We start from the raw sequence: 14845 nt of genomic DNA, 5'->3' as shown, positions 1-14845 counted from the left end.
CTGGGCGGCGGCCGGTCCCCCGGGCGGCGGGAGCGGCCGCGGGTCGAGCAGGACCCCAGAGGGACCCCTTCTGTGGGGGGACGAGGTGTCCTCCCCGCCGGGGCCGGGCAGAGCGACTGACTGCGGGAGCAGGGTCAGCCTGGGGCCCTCCAAAGGGCAGCGGGGGGTGGGACGCCTTGCGGCTGGACGCCGGGCCCCTGTCCCACAGCTGGAGCCTCTCTCCGTGCGCCACAGGACAGAGCGCCCGAACAAAGGGCCAGAGCTGCTGTCCCTGCGGGGCGGCGCAGCTCGGCCCAGGGCAAGAGGCTGGGTCCTGGGGAGCCGGGCCTGGGCTAGAGGCTCGGGGTAGGAGGGATGGAAGGCCCGGGAAGCCTCTGCGGCCCCACGCGCCACCGGGGCAAAGGGCACCGAGCGAGTGAGCAACTCAGGGAGGAGGCAGGGTCACCGCGCCCCCCGCGGCCACGGGCCTCTGCAGACGCCTCCCGGCTCCTCCATGGGGCCGAAGGCCAAGGCCGACTCAGGCCCTCCCATCGCTTCTGTCCCCGCCAAGATCTGCTTCCTTGGACTGTGACGACAGCACTGGGGATGGTTACCCTGACTCTGCCTCCCTGCCGCCAAAGGATCTTTTTGGTGGGAAGTGCCGCTTTATTCTTTCCACAAGTAATTCATGTTCAATATAGAAGCAAAACAACAACAACAACAATAATAAAAAAAAAAACAACCCAGTCTGGTAAGAAAATTATAAATATAGCCATCAAAAAACCCTGAGTTTTAACATTTCAGTGTAAATCCTTCCAGGCTTTGATACCACAAACAAACATATACACATGCACACACAGACACACACTTATGCCTTACAAAATTATAGTGGTGTGCCACCTGTTGGGATGTTTTGACATACATCTCTGGATGTGCAACAGAGAGTAGGTTGTCATGGCTTGTTCAGTGTAAATGTACCATAACTTTAGAGAACATGTGTTTTTGGCAGGGCACGGTGTCTCACGCCTGTAAGCCCAGCGTTTTAGGAGGCCCAGGCGAGAGGATTGCCTGAGCCTAAGGGTTGGAAACCAGCCTGAGCAACTTGGTGAGACATTGTCTCTACAATAAATCAAGAAAGATTAGCCAGGCATAGTGTCGCTCCTGAAGTTCCAACTATTTGGAAGGCAGAGGCAGAAGGACCGCCTGAGCCCAGCAGGTCGAGGCTGCAGTGTCCATGAGCATGCCACTGCACTCCAGCCTGGGCGACAGAGTGAGGCTCCGACTCAAAGAAACAAACAAAAAAAACCACATGTTTTTGTTTGTCCACAAATAATTCAGAAGAGAAATTGCCGAGTCAGAAGAAATGAACTGTTTTTAGGATGTTGATATTTACTGACAGACTTTCCTCTGTCAAATAAACTTATCAGTTTATTATTTATTTTCCTGTCACCTAGCCAGCACTGAATATTTACATTATTTTAAATTTCTACAAGGGTACCTGCATAATGTACATTGATTGTCATACCTAACCCTGAATTGTACCCCACATACTTAAAATAAAAATTCAAAAAAATTTTCTGCTAAGTTTATAAGAGAAATATAATGCTTTGTTTTATTTTGCATTTCTTTGTTAACTTTGGATTTGAACGTGTTTTTATTTGTGTTTTGGCAGGTTTTTTTCTTGTGGAAAATTGCTTCAGAAACAAAATCTTCATGTATGAAAATTTATCATATACTTTATTTCACATTTTTTCTTTAGTGTCAGGTTTGTAAAAGCTAATGTTTTCTAATGCTTTAATGCTTCTTATATTTGACTTTTAAATATTTATTTTTAACACAATTGGGTTATATTTTGGAGTAAACTGTGGACCATAGAACTAGATTTACTTATTTATTTCAATTAATGGACTGTTTTTAGAGCAGTTTTAGGTTTATAGAAAAATTGAGTGCAGCTTGCAGAGAGTTCCTGTAGTCTCAGTTGTTCACCCCACCTACTTTCTTCTGTATTTAACGTTTTGCATTAGTATGGTATATCTGTTACATTTGATGAGCCAATATTGACACAAGGTAATCAACAAAAGTCCATAGTTTACATGAGGGTTCACTCCTGGTGTTGCACAGTCTCTGGGTTTAGACAAATGTATGGGGACGTGTTCACTATGACACCCTGTCAAGATCTCCTGTGTTCCACCTACTCAGTCCTCCACCTACAGTCTCTGACAGCCACTGATCTTTTTACTGTTCCCCTAGTTTTGCCTTTTCCAGGATGTCATATAGTATGTATAAATCATACAGCATGTAGTCTTTTCAACTTGGTTTTTTTCACTTAGCAATATGCATTTAAGCTTCTTCTACGTCTTTTTATGGCTTGCTGGCTCATATCTTTTTATCACTGAACAATATTCCATTATACAGATGTGGATATAACCACAGTTTATTTCTCTATTTTCCTACTAAAGAACATCTTGGTCACTTTCAAGTTTTAGCAATTATAAATGAAGCTTCTGTAAACATTTGTGTGCAAGTTTTTGTGTAGACAGTTTTCTACTCATTTGAGTAAATATCAAGAAAAGCAATTGATGGATCATATGGTAAAAGTATGCTTCATTTTATAAGGAACTGCCAAAACTTCTCCCAAAGTGGCTGCATCATTTTCATTTCTACTAGCAACAAACCAGAGTTCCTGTTGCTGCCATGTCCTCAGCAGTATTTGGCGTTTTCCATGTTTTGAATTTAACCCTCCTATAGGCGTGTAGTGGTAACATCATTTTATTTCAATTTGCAATCCACAGTGACTTACAATGTTGAGCATCTTTTTATATGCTTATCTGCCATCTGTGTATCTTTTTCAGTGATGTGTCTATTAATATCCTTTGCCCATCTTAAAATTGGGTTGCTTGTTTTATTGTTGAATTTTAAGAGTTCTTTGTATATTTTAGATAGGAGTCCTTTATCAGATATGTCTTTTACAAAGATTTTCTTCCCATCTGTGGCTTGTATTTTTGTTCTCTTAACAGTGTTTTTTTGGCAGAGCAGAAGTTTTTAGTTTTAATAAAGTCCAATTTACCCTTTTCTTCCCTTCTTCGTTCTTCTTTTTTTCTTTCTGGTGCCATATCTGAAAAGTCAAACCCAAGTTTTGGCATTAGCACATAAAGGTGCTGTAAACATCCATGGCCAGATTTCTGTGTGACCTAAGTTTTCAACTACTTTTGGTAGATACAAATGAGCACGATTCCTGGATCGTATGGTAAGAGTATATTGAGTTTGTAAGAAACTGTCACAATGTTTTCCAAAGGGGAGACACCATTTTGCATTCCCACCAGCAATGAATGAGAGAGAGAGAGTTCCTTATGTTCCACATCCTCGTCAGCATTTGGTGTTGTCAGTGTTCTGGATCTGGGTCATTCTACTAGATGTGTAGCGACATTTCATTGTTGCCTTAATTTTTATTTCCCTGATGACATATGATGTGAAGCATCTTTTCCTATCTTACTTGCCTTCTGTACAGCTTCTCTGGTGAAATGTCTGCTAAGGTCTTTGGCCCATTTTTAAATTGTGTTGTTCGATTTCTTATTGTTGAGTTTTAGGAGTGGTTTGGATTTTCGAATATTTTGTTTAGTAGTCCTTTCTCAGATATTTCTTTTACAAATATTTTCTCCCAGTTTTTATTAACTTGACAGTGTCCTTTGCAGAACAGATATTTTTAACTTTAGTGAAGTCTAACTTATAAAATATTTATTTCATGGACCATTTGGTGTTGCATCTAAAAAGTCATCACCAAACACAAGGTCACCTACATCTTCTCCTTGGTTATCTTCTAGGTGTTTTATAGTTTTGTATTTTTGCACTTAGGTCTGTGATCCATTTTGAGTTAATTTTTGTGAAGGATATAAGGTCTATATCTAGAGTTTTTTGTTTTGTTTTGTTTTGTTTTTTTGGCGTGTGGAGAATGTCCAATTGTTCCAGCAATGTTGTTGAAAAGGCCTTTTCTCCATTCTATTGCCTTTGCTTCTTTGTCAAACATCATTTGACTGTATTTATGTGGGTCTATTTCTTGGCTCTTTATTCTGTTCCACTGATCTATTTGTTTATTCTTTCAACACTACTACATTGTTTTTTTTTTATTACTTAGTGTTATAGTAAAGTCTCAAAGCTAGGTAGTGTCAGTCCTCTGACTTTATTCTCCTTCAATATTGTGTTGGCTATTCCAGGTTTTTGCCTTTCCATAAAAATATTAGAATCGACTTGTTGATATCGACAAAATAACTTGCTGGGGTTTGGATTCATATTGCATTGGATCTATAAATCAAGTTGGAAGGAACTGATAACTTGGCAGCATGGAGGTATCTTATCCATAAACATGGAATATCTCTCAATTTAGATTTTCTTTTATTTCTTTCATCGGCATTGTGGTTTCCCCAACATAGATATTGCACATATTTTGTAAGATTTATATTCTGTATTTCAGTTTTTGGTGCTAATATAAATGGTTTTGTGTTTTTTATTTCAAATCCCAAATGTTCATTACTGGTATATAAGAAAGTGATTGATTTTTGTATATAAACCCTTCATCCTGGAACTGCTAGAAATTGCTTATTAATTCCAGTTTTTCTTTGATTGTTTGAGATTTTATGCATAGACAATCATGTCACTTGACAAGAAGGGTTTACTTCTTCCTTTCCAATCTGTACGCTTTTTATTTCCTTTTCTGATCTTTTCACATTCGTGAGGGTGTCTGGCATGATGTTGAATAGGAATGGCGAGAGTAGACATTCTTCATCTTATTTCCAATCTCAGCAGGAAAGTTCCTAGTTCTCGCCATTAAGCATAGTGTCAGCCATAGTGGGTTTTTTTTTTTTTTTTTTTGGTAGCTGTCTTTTTTTTTTTTTTAAATCAAATTCAATTCCCATCTAGTCTTAGTTTGCTGAGAGTTCTTATATGAATGGGTGTTGGATTTTTGTCAAAGTCGTTTTCTGGTCTTGATGTGATCATATAATTTTTGTTCCTTAGCCTGTTCGGGTGGTTGATTACATTAATTGATTTTCAAGTGTTTAGCCTAGAATAAATCTTACTTGGTGGTCATGTATAAATTTTTAATACATTATTGGATTCAATTGCTGGTAATTCTTGAGGATTTTAACATCCATGCTTATGAGAAATATTGGTTTGTTGTTTACCTTTTTTGTAATAGTTTTGGTTTGGGTATAAGAGAACTGATTGTCCAAGAGAATTAGAGAATTTCCTTTGTCTCTATTTTCTGAGAGAGAGTGCAGAGAATTGGTATCATTTCTCCCTTAAATGTTTGATAGAATTTATTAGCCTTGGTGCTGTCTGTTTTGAAAGGTTATTCATAATTGTTGGCTCAATTTCTTTAATAAATATAGGCCAATTCAGATGATATGTTTCTTCTTATGTGAGTTTTAGAAAATTGTGTCTTTCAAAGGAATTGTTTTATTTAATTTAAGTTATGAAATTTGTGGATATAGAGTTATTTATTTGTACTAATAATACATACTAGTACTTTATTATCCATTTAGTGGGATCAGTATGAATGACTCTTCTTTCATTTTTGATATTAATAAATAAATAATAAATTAGAAAAAAGATACAAGTCAGAAACTCAGATCAAATACAGAAAGAAAATAAAGTTTACATTTAAAACTTCCTAAGCCGGGTACAGTGGCTCTGCCTGTAATCCCAGCACTTTGGGAGGCTGAGGCGAGTGGATTGCCTGAGCCCATGGGTTCGAGACCAGCCCAGGCAACTTGGTGAAACCTCATCTCTACAATAAATAGAAAATTAGTTGGGCATGGTAGCATATGCCTGTAGTTCTGACTACTTGGAAGGCTGAGGTGGAAGGATCACCAGAGCCCAGCAGGTCAATGCTGGGATGGCTGTGAATGTGCCACTGCACTCCACAGACAGAGTGAGACTCCAACTCAAAAAATAAAAAAACACATCTTGTAAGGCAGGTTTACTGGTAACAAATTCCTTCAATTTAGGGAAGTCTTTATTTCTTCTTTTGAAGGATAAATTTCATTGCATACAGATGGAATCTAGTTGATGGAACTTTTCTTTCAATTCTTTAAATATTTCATTTCATTTTCTTCTTGTGTCCATATTTATAAAGAGAAGTCTGATATAATTCTTATTTTTGCTTCTCCAAAGGGAGGGTCTCTCTCTCCCTCAGCTTCTTTGAATATTTTCTCTTTGTCTTTTATTATCTACAGTTTGAATATGATATTTCTAAGTGTAGATTATTGTTGTTGTTTATTCTTCTTGTTTTTATCTGAGCTTCCTAGTTCTATGGTTTGGTATCTGTCTTTAATTTTGGAAAATTAAAAATTCTCAGTCATTATTACTTCAAGTATCTCTGTTTATACTATTCTCTCTCTTTTTCTCTCTGTTCTTCTGCTGATATTACAAGTATTTACACCTACTGTAATTGTTCCACAGTTCTTGGATATTCTGTTCTTTTTTTAAAATCTTTTTTTCTCTTTACATTTCTACTGATCTTACTTCCAGATCACTGATTATTTGCTCTACTGAGTTCAGTCTATTGATAAACCTATTAAAGGTATTCTTCACATTTTTTACAGGGTGTTTTATTTCTATAACTTCTTTTTTATTTTTCTTAGAACTTCCATCTCTCTGCTTACATAACCCATCTGTTCTTGCATGTTTTGTTCATGGCTTTCCATTAGAACCCTTGGCATATTAATGATAGTTGTTTTAAATTTTTCATCTGATAATTCCAATATCTCTGCCATACCTGAGTTTGGTTCAGATGCTTGCTTTATCTCTATAAACCGTGTTTTTGTGTTTTAGTAGGTCTTGTAATTGAAATTTTGAGGGGAAAATCAGATATAATTAACTGGATAAAAGGAACTAAGGTAGCTAGACCTTTAGTGAAGTTTTATGTTTATCTGGCTGAGAGTTAGGCTGTGCTTATTGTTTGCTGGATCTGTAGGTGTGAAAGGATATAATTTTCTCTAGTGTCCTTGTTTTTGTCTCCTCTGCTTTTTACTTTTCCTAGAGAATCCTAAATATGATCTGATTTGCTATTCTTTTATCTGTTACCCCCTGGAATTATGCAGGAGTCCTACTGATACAGTGGTAAGATGTGTGTGTTGGGGGGGGGTTCCTATTCCCACGATTAGGTCTCAGTCTTTTAGTGAGCCTGCTGTCCTTCCTAGGCTGTGACTTTACAAGTACTTCTCAGCCCTCCTCTCTCCTTTAGGTTGTACAGGAACGTTAGAAAGCCTGGGGTTGAGATTGTACCCACTCAGATTGGCTAGGCTTTGGTAGAAGTCCAGTCACTTTGGCTCCCATACAATAGTTACATTTGAAGGTAGATCCTTCAAGAAAAACATGGCTGCTTTCCCCCTTTCTACCAGACTCACTAGTTTGGGATGGATTTTTCTTCGGTCTTTATTGTGAGAACTTGATATGGCTCCTGAAGGTAAAACTCACAAAATGTAGGTTCCTCCTAAACTAGTAAGCTAAAGATTTTAGCTCCCACGCTTGTCTACACTGAGCCTCCAGCAAATTATAATTTATATTTTAAGATCTCCTATACTGATACTGGCACCCATGGAGGTTTCTGCATGGTTCTCTGTAGCCACCTATTTCTCTTTCCAATTCTGAGGGCAGGAACTTTTTTGCCCTATGATCTAAGTTCTCTAGTGGAGCTAAATTTTTTTGTTTGTTCATCTTTTGTCCTGTGAGGATTAGAGCGACCATTTCCAGTCTTTTCACATGCTGAGCTAGAAACTAGAAGTCCACTCTATAAAAAAAAATTCATTTTTGGAAGTTGTTAGCCAGTTTTCAACACACTGAATAATCTACTTTTCTGCTGATTTGAAATGCCAATGTTGTCATATGAAATGCTTCTCTCTCACTTTTATTCTCTTTATATATGTATGAACACATATATTCATATATGTGTGGTTAAGAAATTGTCAATCTTCCTTATATTCATAGATACAAGTATGTTTATTCTAAGAAGGCAAGAATATCTCAGTATAGATTAACTATTCATGAAATTCACAACATTAACATAGATCTTTCAAAATGTGCTAAAAATATTTGACAAAACTCATCAGTTATTCCTGATAAATACATAGCAAACCAAAACTAGGAGGAAGCCTTCTAATTTGACAGCCTTGCAAATAACTACCAGAAAATTTCTGCAAGGCTTACCAACAAATGACAAGATCTGCAAAGTGCAGTGAACAACAGGGAGAAATAAACAGTAATCAGTCTAGTACTGAAAGTCTTTTTTACTTACCTTCATATTTCTCATCACATTGCAATTAAGATGTAGGTAATTTGACTAATAGAATAAATAGCATCAATGTACTCATGGACTTGATTCACTACAACCAGAAAGCACATTTCTACTCAAGGGTACTTGCAACATTTACACAATTAGCCATCTGATAGGGCACAACTCATAAGAGGAGAAGAGGTTGGGTCTGGTGGCTCAAGCCTGTAATCCTAGCATTTTGGGAGGCTGAGGCGAGAGGATTGCCTGAGCCCAGGGGTTCAGAGACCAACCTGGGCAACTTGGTGAGACTTCATTTCTACAATAAATCAAAAAATTAGCCGGGTATGGTGGTGTGTGCCTGAAGTTCTGGCTACTTGGAAGGCTGAGGAAGAAGGATCACGGAGCCCAGCAGGTCAACTCTTGGGTGTCCGTGAGCGTGCCACTGCACTCCAGCCTGGGCAATGGAATGAAACTCCAACTCAAAAAATAAAAAAAAAAAAATAGAGACACACTAGAGGGTGGAAGGGACTGTAGGGAACTGGGCAGAGCTGGTCAGCAAAAATGTTCCATGTTCAGAGTGATGCATTAATCTACCTGAAGAAGAAAAGTATAGCACTCAAAGCACTCAACAGAAAGCCCTGGCATCTCAGTATTGGAGTGTGCCTCTCATCTGGAGGGTAAGGGCTGGAGGTGATGGGTGGGATAAGAGAGGAGAAACAGGAGCCTTTTCATGATATATTTTTAGCCATTTTCCACCTTCAACTAGGGATATTTGGGTAGGAGCTAGGGAATGCAGTTGGCCACACAAAGTACAGGCGAACGCTGCAGTTCCTGTCAAAGTTTAAATGAAAAAGTCCATCAAAGTAAATGCCTGCAAAAAGAGAACAAGAAGCAGGAAGTGACTCAGCAAAAAGCAGTTATGTACAGTTCGTGGCTTACTGTGAAAATAAATCATTCTTTTTCTTACACACACCTGGCTAATTTTCGGATTTACTGCAGAGATGAGGTCTGACCAAGTCGCCCAGGCTGATCTCGAAAACCTGGACTTAGGCAATCTTCCTACCTCGGCCTCTCCTATTTTTAAGTGTACCGTTCAGTGGTAATAAATACATTTGTAATCTTTCTTCCTCTTCCATTCTCCCTCTTTCCAGCCTCTGGTAACCGCCAAGTTACTCTGTCTTTATGAGACTCACCTTTTTAGTTTTGCATGTGAGAACATGTGAAATTTGTCTTGCTGTCCTTGGCTTATTTCACTTAATGTGATGGCTTCCAGTCCCATCCATATTGCTGCAAATGACAAGGTTTCCTTCCTTTTTGTGGCTGAATAATATTTCATTATGTATATGCATCTCATCTCTTTACTTATTTATCCATTCATGGGTATTGAGGTTGATTCTATATTATGGCTATTGCAAATAGTGCTGCAATAAACACAGGAGTGCAAATATCTCTTCAATATTTCTATTTTCTTTCTTTGGGATGTAGACCCAATAGTGAAATTTCTGTATCATATGGAAATTCTGCTCTTGCTGAATTGGCTCCTTTAACATTATCCAGCAACCTTCCTTGTCTTTTTTTATAGCCTTTGATTTTTAGGCTATTTTATCTGATATGATTACAACTACTTCTGTTCTTATTTGGAAGTTGTTGGCCAGTTTTTCTTATTTGGTTTCCGGTTGCATGGAATATTTTTTTCTACCTTGTCAATTTCAGTCTATGGGTGCTTTTATAGGTGAAGTGGATTTCCTGGAGGCAGCACATAGTTGGGTCTTGTTTCTTTTTCCATTTAGCCATTCTATGCCTTTTAATTGGAGAATTGAGACCGTTGACATTCAATGTTATTATTGATGATTAATGACTTACTACTGCCGTTTCGTGGCTTGTTTTCTGGTTGTCACGATACTTCTCTCTTCCTTTCTGCCTGTCTTCCTTTGTGGATAAGTGATCAGCTCTGGTAGGACATATTAATTTGTTGCTTTTTATTTTAATGTCTATTATATGGTTTTGTGCAGTGGTTACAACGAGGCTTACAAAAATCTTATAGATATAGTGATTTTAAATAGATGACAACTTATCTTAGACCACAAATAATAGAAACAAAGACAATACCCACACACGCGTGCACGCGCGCACACACACACACACACACACACACACACACACACACATTCTAGCCTTTAACTGGACCTCCCCACTTTGACCTTTAGTTGTCTTGATTTACATATTTTTATATTATTTATCTCTTAACAGGTTGTTGTGACTATTTTTTTTTTTGTTGACAAATTTGGTTTTTAGGGGCTTCATACTGGAGTGATGAATGGATTGTACACCAAAAATACAGTAATAGAATATTCTGGGTTTGCCCCTGGACTTAATTTTACCGATGAATTTTACACCTTGACAAGTTTTTTTTTTTTTTGCACATTAGTGGGGTTTTCTTTTCTAGTCTTTCAGACAAAAATAAAAAATGAATTTACATTTCCTGCAAGATAAGTTTGGTGGTAACAAATTCTTTCAGCTTTTGTTTGTAAAAGGCTTTGCCTCTCCTTCAAATTTTAATGACAGTTTTACTAGACACAATATTCTTGTGTGGCATATTTTTGGTAGCACTTTGAAAATTTTTTTCTACTTTCTCAAAGTGGAGCTCCTTTGTGTGTTGTTTCTTATCTCTCACTGCATTTAAGATCTTCTCTTTGTCCTTGGCCTTTGGGAATTCAGTTATTAAATGCCTTGGAGTAGCCTTATTTGGGTACCTTCCTGTATCTGGATACAGGTACCTTCCTGTACCTGTATATTTATATCTTTCTAAAATTTTGGAAAGTTGTCTGTTATTATTTCTTCACCTCTAAAGAGTTTTTCAGTTCAGCAAAATGTATTTCTCAGTTCCAAGATTTCTGTTTTTTTGACAATTATTATTCCAATATTTTTGTGAAATTTTTCTGATAAATTTCTGAATTGCTGTTCTGTGTTATTTTGGAGATCACTGATCTTCCTCAAAGCTGATATTTTGAATTCTTGTTCAGAGAGCTCACAAATCACCCTCTCATGAGGGTCAGTCACTGGATTTTTTTCTTTGTTCTTTTGGGGAGGTCATGGTTTCCAGTTTGCTGCTGTTTCTTGTAGGTATACATCTACGTCTTTGCATTGAAGGATTAGGTATTTGTACCAGTTTTCTCTGTCCAGCTTGCTTTGGTTTTTGTTGAATACATTTGATTAGATAATCTTCACTACGAGGTTGCTGTCTCCTTTTTGGCTCTTCAGGTGGCACCTTCAATCCAGGTTCCTCTTGACTCTAGTAAAGGGTTGGAGCACTGCCTGTCCCAGATTATCCAGCAGTGTGGGAAGGCTGGCTAGGGATTCATGCCCAGGGGACTGTGCCTCCTATAACTAGTCTGACTTGGTGTCTCTGTTGGCAAAGTTACCAAGCAGAATTTCCTTAGGGATGGTAGTCCTGCCTCCTCCATTTGTCTCTGCCAGTTCTCAGAGATACTTCTCCCTTCAGGACCATCATGATGTTACCTGTGGGTTAAAGAAAGGATAGGTCTCCTGCCAGGGAACCCAAGAAGATAGGGAAGCTAGTTGATCACCTTGGTTTCACTTTTTCCAATGCAGAAACTGTGAATTGAGGGGAGAATTTTTGTGTGTGGTTGGTGCCTGGTAGATGTGGAAGTCTAGTTCTCCTACTGTCTGTTAAGAGGTTTTTCCACTTCTCTGTACCCTAGTATGACTCTTTCATCATCATACTTGAACTCTGGGTTGCTGCTGGTGAAAATCTCGCACTGTATATTTGCTTTTGTGTGTGTGTGTGTTGGAGTCTCACTCTGTCACCCAGGTTGGAGTGCAGTGGCCGTGAGCGTGCCACTAAAGCCTCGAACTGCTGGACTCAGGTTATCCTTCCACCTCAGCCTTCCAAGTAGCTGGAACTACAGGCACGCACTACCACATCTAGCTACTTGCTTTTTGTTGTTGGGTGGGGAGGGGGTGGGAGCAAGGCAGGCCGTGGAGAGAGAATCCAGCTTCCCTTTATGCCATCATTTTGAAAGCAGAACTTCCAACTCCTTTTCATGATTAGCAAGTCAGAAATATAAGGCAACTTTCATAATATGCTAGTCTGTCTACCCAAATTCCCCAAAGCTAACAAATGGTCAAATATTGAACAGCTTCCTCTCAAGGTCGGGAATAAGATAAAAACTCCCATCACTATCTGTATTCAGTATTGTAGTAGATGTACTGGCAAAAGCAATGAGGAAATAAGAGTAATAAAAGCCTTCAAAATTGGAAAGAAAAAAATAAAAGTACCATTGTAACTTGACTGCATACTTAGACAATCATAAATAATCTGCATAGTATTAAAATTTATATGTGAATTAATTAAGGCACTGGTTAATACAAGGCCAATATATAAAATCAATTGTGTTTCTATATGCTAGCAACAAAATAGACAAACCAATTTTAAAAATGGGTCAAATAATTGAATAGACATCTCTCCAAAGAAGGTATACAAATGACCAAAAAGCACATGAAAAGACGTTCAATCTCATTATTCTCTAGGAAAATGCAAATCACATTCCATTATTTTATATATACCCCAAAGAAATGAAAACAGGGATTTAAACAGATACTCATATACCAATGTCCCTTGCAGTGTTATTCACAATAGCCAAAAATAGGAAACAACCCAAGAATCCATAAATGGACGTACACACACACAAAATGGAATTCATATACAAAGGAATAAAGTTCCTTCATAAAAAGGAATGAAGTGGCCAGGCGTGGTGGCTTAAGTCTGTAATCCCAGCACTTTGGGAGGCTTAAGTGAGGGGATTACCTGAGCCCACAGGTTCGAGAATAGCCTGGGCAATTTGGCAAGACCTCATCTCTACAATACATGAAAAAATTAGTCGAGTGTGGAAGCATACACCTGTAGTTCTGGCAACTTGAAAGACTGAGGAGGAAGGATTGCCTGAGCCCAGTGGGTTGATGCTGGAATGGCCATGAGCATGCCACTGCACCCCAGCCTAGGCGACAGAGTGAGACACTGACTCAAAAAAAAAGAAAGAAAGAAAGAAAGAAAGAAATGAAGTTCTGATACACAGTACAACATGAATACATTTTGAAAACATTATGCTAAGGGGAATAAGTCAGACACAAAAGAACAAATATTGTATGATTCCACTTTCACAAGATACCTAGAATAGACAAATTGACGTAGACAGATTAGAGTTTGCCAGGGGCTGGTGGTGGTGGGGGGTAATGAGGAATTTTGCTTAATGAATACAGAATTTGTATTTGGGGTGATAAAAAGTTTGGAATAGTGATGCTTGCACAACATTGTGAATATAAATAATGACAGTGAGGTGTACACTTAAAAGTGATTAAATGTCAAGTTTTACGCTGTACATCTTTACTACTATAAAAAATTTTAAGCTACGTTAAATGCAGTGAGAAACAAACTAGCCAAAGGAACAAAATATAGGTCTAGTGACAGACGTATACACACATGGTTCTTTTCAATGGAGAAAAGAAGGTAGTTTCAGTTGACTAATGCTGGATTGATTTGACATCTGTACAGAAAAAATATTTCTGGGCTTCTACCTCTCACTGTGTACACAATAGTCAGTCCTTTAGGGACTGCACATCTAAATGTAAAAGGTAAAACAATAAAGAGCTTAGAAGATAGGAAGAGGCTGGGCTTGGTGGCTCAGCCTGTAATCCCAGCATTTTGGGAGGCTGAGGCGAGTGGATTGCCTGAGTCTGTGGGTTCGAGACCAGCCCGGGCAACTTGGGTGTGGCAGTGTGCACCTGTAGTTCTGGCTACTTGGAAAGTTGAGGTAGAAGGGTCGCCAGAGCCCAGCAGGTTGACGTTGAGATGGCTGTGAATGTGCCACTGCATTTCAGTCTGGGTGACAGAGTGAGAATTCAACTCAAAAAAAAGACAAGGAGAACAATTTTATGAACTTATGGTAGGCAAAGATTTCTTTAATAGGATGCAAGAACCACTAATCATAGAGAAAAATTTTAATAATGTATACTATGTTAAGAACTTCTGTTCATCAAGAGACACCAAGATGCTTGAAAAAGGCAAACCAATTGGAAAAGATATTTTCCATACACATATCTGAAAAATGATTCATAGTCTAGAATATTTAAAAACTAAACTAAAATAGCCAAAAAGAAAAAAAAAAAAACCTCCTAAAAATCAATAAAAAGAAAATCACCCAGTGGAAAAAATAGACAAAGGACTTGAAGAGACAGTTCCCAAAAAAAGATATTCAAATGGCCAATAAGCATAGGACAAGGTGCTCAACTCTGTTAGTCATCAGGGAATTACAGGATAAAATGCCAGTGAGACAGGGGTATTTCATATCAGGAAATAGTTAAAATGAAGAAGACATGACATAGCACAGAAGACATAGCACAGAGCACATGGAAGTGGAAACTGGTACAACCACTTTGGAAAACCTGCAGAAAGCACTAAAGCAATGTCCTAGGCACATTATGTACAATGAGAACCATGTGCAGGAATCTTTATGGCATCCCTGTTTGTAGTAACCCCAAATGCCCATCAACAGTAGAATGGATAGGTGAACTGTGGCA

At 38.4% G+C, this 14845-nt stretch overlaps 1 protein-coding gene across 1 annotated transcript in view; it reads left to right on the top strand.

Annotated features, from left to right (window-relative positions):
* Positions 1–14845, top strand: part of ALDH1L1 (aldehyde dehydrogenase 1 family member L1) — a 78250-nt gene that overhangs the window by 1539 nt on the left and 61866 nt on the right. The window lies entirely within an intron of this gene.

Source organism: Carlito syrichta, unplaced genomic scaffold, assembly GCF_000164805.1.
Source record: "Carlito syrichta isolate Samal-C Ts95f unplaced genomic scaffold, Tarsius_syrichta-2.0.1 Scaffold316392, whole genome shotgun sequence".
Classification (NCBI taxonomy): domain Eukaryota; kingdom Metazoa; phylum Chordata; class Mammalia; order Primates; family Tarsiidae; genus Carlito; species Carlito syrichta.
This window is presented reverse-complemented; position numbering and strand designations above follow the sequence as displayed.